The sequence below is a fragment of the Callorhinus ursinus genome, unplaced genomic scaffold (assembly GCF_003265705.2).
Source record: "Callorhinus ursinus isolate GAN/ISIS: 27379988/994484 unplaced genomic scaffold, GSC_fseal_2.0 scaffold3366, whole genome shotgun sequence".
Taxonomy (NCBI): domain Eukaryota; kingdom Metazoa; phylum Chordata; class Mammalia; order Carnivora; family Otariidae; genus Callorhinus; species Callorhinus ursinus.
In genome coordinates, this window is record NW_027400420.1 from 1 (window position 1) to 5,542 (window position 5,542).

At 36.7% G+C, this 5,542-nt stretch overlaps 1 pseudogene; it reads right to left on the bottom strand.

Annotated features, from left to right (window-relative positions):
- Positions 1 to 5,014: 5,014 nt before the first annotated feature.
- On the bottom strand, positions 5,015 to 5,118 carry LOC112818824 (U2 spliceosomal RNA; annotated as a pseudogene).
- Between the last annotated feature and the right edge of the window lie 424 nt (positions 5,119 to 5,542).

The window sequence follows — 5,542 nt, forward strand, 5'->3', positions numbered from 1 at the left end:
ACATTTTTCCAAAGAAGACATCCAAATGGCCAACAGACACATGAAAATGTACTACTCCACATTGCTCAGCATCACGGAACTCCAAATCAAAACCTCAATGAGATACCACCTCACACCAGTCAGAATGGTTGAAATTAACAAGTCAGGAAATGACAGATATTGACGAGGATGCAAAGAAAGGGGAACCCTCCTACACTGTTGGTGGTAATGCAAGCTGGTGCAGCCACTCTGGAAAACAGTATGGAGGTTCCTCAAAAAGTTGAGAATAGAGCTGCCCTACAACCCAGCAATTGCACTACTGGGAATTTACTCCAAAGATACGAATGTAGTGATCCAAAGGGGCACGTGCACCCCAATGTTTATAGCAGCAATGTCTACAATAGCCAAACTATGGAAAGAGCCAAGATGTCCATCGACAGATGAATATATAAAGAAGATGTGGTATATATACACAATGGAATATTATGCAGCCATCAAAAAATGAAATCTTGCCATTTGCAACAATGTGGATGGAACTAGAGGGTATTATGCTAAGCAAAATAAGTCAATTAGAGAAAGACATGTATCATATGATCTCACTGATATGGGGAATTCTCAATCTCAGGAAACAAACTGAGGGTTGCTGGAGTGGTGGGGGGTGGGAGGGATGGGGTGGCTGGGTGATAGACATTGGGGAGGGTATGTGCTATGGTGAGCGCTGTGAATTGTGTAAGACTGATGAATCACAGACCTGTACCTCTGAAACAAATAATACATTATATGTTAAAAAAAAAAAAGAAGATATTAGGAAGGGAGAAATGAAGGGGGGGAATCGGAGGGGGAGACAAACCGTGAGAGACTATCGACTCTGAGAAACAAACTGAGGGTTCTAGAGGAGAGAGGTGTGGGGGGATGGGTTAGCCTGGTGATGGGTATTAAAGAGGGCACGTACTGAATGGAGCACTGGGTGTTATACGCAAACAATGAATCATGGAACACTACATCAAAAACTAATGATGTAATGTAGGGTGATTAACATAATGTAATAAAATAAAATAAAATAAATAGACTCAAAATGGATGAAAGGCCTCAATGTGAGACAGGAATCCATTAAAATCCTTGAGATCACAGGCAGCAACCTCTTTGACCTCAGCTACAGCAACTTCTTCCTAGACACATTGCCAAAGGCAAGGGAAGCAAGGGCAAAAATGAACTATTAGGACTTCATCAAGATAAAAAGCTTTTGCACAGAAAAGGAAACAGTCAACACAACCAAAAGACAACCAACAGAATGGGAGAAGATATTTGCAAATGACATATCAGATAAAGGGTAATATCCAAAATCTATAGCTCCCAGATATTATCAGAATGAATGGATAATCTTGGGAAGTATTTAACTTTTACTTTTTGCGCTTTTCAAGCAGTCTGGTAAACCACTCAGTGAAGACACTGTCAAATGGATTTAAGCATTGAATGAGAGTATAGTCTGGAGCAGTCATTCTTATTTTTATGTTAAAGAGTAAATTTTTCACATTACGATTATTGGCAGAGATGGAAGGACTCAAAATTGCATTAACTGTATTATTTATTGATAAACAATAGTAGAATCACCACTAGAGAATGACACAGTGTTTGGAAAGTAGCCATAGTTACAACTGGCCTCGTTTTTTGACTCTTTATCATTGGGATGCCATTTGAGTAGAACTGTTTATTTTCCTGGATGCACTTTCTCAGACATTCAATTTGGATAAATATAACGTTTTCAGAACTATCTTGAAATTTTACTAACTACTTACAACAAGAGTTATTTCAGTATCTATTTGACAATGTTCTCAACATTCTGTGTAACAGGCATTGTTGGTAACAATATATCTTTGTTTGGGAGAACAAGACAATATCCACCTCAGTCAAAAATTTGTAACTGCAGGTGCATTACTTCCCAGGTAGTAATATCACTTTGGTTGTAACATTTGACCTTTGACCTCAACATATTTTAATTGTATAATAAATTAACATATAGTAAAGGAGATACTGCCTCAAAATGGCAGCCGTGTATTTGCTATTAAAAGTTTTATTATTTTATTATTTTTATTGTGTTAATCACCATACATTACATCATTAGTTTTTGATGTAGTGTTCCATGATTCATTGTTTGTGCATAACACCCAGTGCTCCACGTTAAAAGTTCTATTATTTCAAAATTTAAAAATCCCTAATAGTTCTGAAGTAGAATGATATTAGACATATTTAGAACTATTTTAGATTAATATTTAGAACAGGATTAGCCAAATATAATGCTATCTATGATGTCTGGTATGCTTCTAGGTAGACTTGATCCATATATTCTGGAAAATTTACATGAGTTCTTTGTACTGAATATATGTTAGTTTTTTCTGAAAGGATTAAGGTGAAGATAAACAGGTGTATGAGTTGCTCAAAATGCATAAAAACTAATAGTGATCCTTTTTTTACATCTCATTATGTCATTAACGTCTTGGGATTTTCTCTTTACTACAAATAATCTATTTCAATATGTACTTGCTTTATTGTAATATATGCTTTAAAATACATATGCATAACTTAAATATTTATAAGTTCAAATAGATATTTTAGTGTTATAACCCTCAAGGAAACTGGGGTTTCCCTGGAGTGTGGCAAAATCGGAGTTAGCAATTATTGTTTTTAAGTTTCTGTATTTTAGTCGTACAATCTGCCAGATTGCAAGCATACTGTTTTTCTGTTGGAAATGGAAAAATGCTTATGATGTTGTCTTAGACAAGGCTTCCAGCCTTTTAAAAGGGCAGGATATATCTGAGCTGCTAATTTTGCCAGTTCAGTCTTTATCCTCTTTGTGGAGAAAATCAAAGGGATATCAGTTGATGCCAGTGCCAATTACAGAAATGTTATAGTTGATGCCTTTGAAAATCTTATGTTAATTTGACACTTCATTAGTTGGAAATTTTTCCCCTTGGTTCCAGCTTCCACCTTCCCAGTTTAAATCTAGAAAACAACCACAGTGACAGCATCTTTGCCAGCTACTTCACATTTGGAGAACTGAACACTGTAACTCAGCTTGGGGGAAGGTGATAACATTGGACTGATTCATCTTCTGAGCCTTTTGTTGAGGGTAGTTACTAGTAATTGGACTACTTCTGCGTGCAGAATCCGTGGGTTAGCTTCCCCCTCTGATGGAAAAAACCTGGAGTTTGCTGGTTAGCTAGCAAATGCAAAATTAAGCAGTTTCGCTGGGATCTAAATATATACAGTTGAGTGTGGGTGACTGTTACACAGCTACAGAAAGATCCACATGCCAGTGTATTTGCTTATGGTGTTTTGGAAAATGGAATCCTTTAGAAAGAGAGAGAGAAAGCACAGACTTTCAACTCCATTGATTTTAATTAAGCCTACCATAGCCTGGCAAACACTGTAAAATTCATGAATCTGATGAGACAAAAGAGATTACACAATAGGTACAGGGACCAATGGCTAGTCCTTAATTACCTGAAATTGACAAGACAATGACCTGTCAAGTTAATGGAAATTATTTTTCATAAAGCCTGGATGGTATGGCAGCATGATATTAAGGTTTAGAGGAAAAAGAAGCCTGGACTAAAAAAACAGTTCCTTGTCATTATTAATGAGTATGTATGAAAAGATAGAGACTAGAAAATGCTGCTGATGTAGTAAGTGGAAAAAAGAGAAGGTAGAAAATAGTATAATCCGTGTGTTTCCATCTTAGTGAATTTTTTTTTAATTGAAGTATAGTTGACATACATCATTACATTAGTTTCAGGTGTACAACAAAGTGATTCAACAACTTTATATATTAGGCTATGCTCACCACAAGTGTTGCTACCCTGTCACCATATGATGTTATTACAATAACATTGACTATATTCCCTATGCTGTACCTTTCATCCCTATGGCTTATTCCATAACTGGAATTTTGTACCTCCCACTCCCCTTCACCCAGTTGCCCATTCCCCAACCCCTCTCTTCTCTGGCAACCATCAGTTTGTTCTCTGTACTTATGGGTCTGTTTCTGCTTGTTGTTGTTGGTTAGTTGATTTATAATCATTTGTTTTGTTTTTAGATTCCACATGTAAGTGGAACTATTTGGTATTTATCTTTGTCTGACTTAATTCACTTAGCATAATACCCTCTAGGTCCGTCCATGTTTTTGCAAATGGCAACCCCTCATTCCTTTTTATGACTTGGTAATATTCCATTCTATATATCTATTTTGGTGAAATTTAAATACACAGAACCATTTTGGTGTGTTCCACTAATGCAGGATGTATATATATATATAGTCACTTATCTTTTTATTTAGTGTTTTTTTTTTCAGGTAATCATTAGATTGCCCTATCTGCTATGCTAGAAAAGAATCTGGTATTGCTTCTGTGCCATTTTGCCAAACACAGAAAGATCTGTGTCTGAATAGTGCACCAGTGCCATTCTTTTTCAATGCACCCAGTGTTACTGTCAAAGGCTGGTCATGTAGAGCTTCACACTTGTCTACTGCTACTGGGTTAATCTTGCTGATTGAAGCCCCAGGCAGAGTAGTGCATATAAAGCATCAGTAATAGAGTCCCATGTTCTATCCTTACTCTACAACACACAATGACGGAGTTAGTAAGACTGGGTTTGGAGGAGTTTTAGCAAGAGAACTCTGCTGGCTCAGCCACCACAAATTCTTGTTCTTCTGAGCTGGTCCCAAGTCACTGGGTTAAACCATGATGGATTATATCAGTATATATCTCTAATTTCACATCCAGGTTGTAGTGACTGGAATTTAAGTCCCTTTTCTTTTCTGTTTCTAATAGCCTGCTTTCTCCCTGCATTGCCCACATTTTGCTTTCTAATCAGTTATGTCTAATTTCAAGATAATGAATGGCCAACAGTCTTAAATTCACATATCACAGAGGACAAAAGTTAGCACTTAAAAGATAAGTAAAAATCAGCATCTTTGATTTAAAAACAAAACAGAAGCAAACAAGCCCCTGAAAATCTATTATCTATTGTTTCAGTGATCTAAGTTTCTGTCTTCATATGTACATGCACTTAAAAAATATCAAGATACTAAACAGATAAGAACAGATACTATACTTGATCTTAGCCAAAAGGCTGAGAAGTGATGAAGAACCATATGATCCTCTCAATAGATGTAGAAAAAGCATTTGACAAAGTACAGCATCCTTTTTTGATCAAAACTCTTCAGAGTATAGGGATAGAGGGTACATACCTCAATATCATAAAAGCCATCTATGAGAAACCCACAGCAAATATTATTCTCGATGGGGAAAACCTGAGAGCGTTCCCCCTAAGATCAGGAACACGGCAGGGATGTCCACTATCACCACTGCTATTCAGCATAGTATTAGAAGTCCTAGCCACAGCAATCAGACAACAAAAGGAAAAATAAAAGGCATCCAAATCAGCAAAGAAGAAGTCAAACTCTCACTGTTTGCAGATGATATGATACTTTATGTGTAAAACCCAAAGACTCCACGCCCAAACTGCTAGAACTCATACAGGAATTCAGTAAAGTGGCAGGATATAA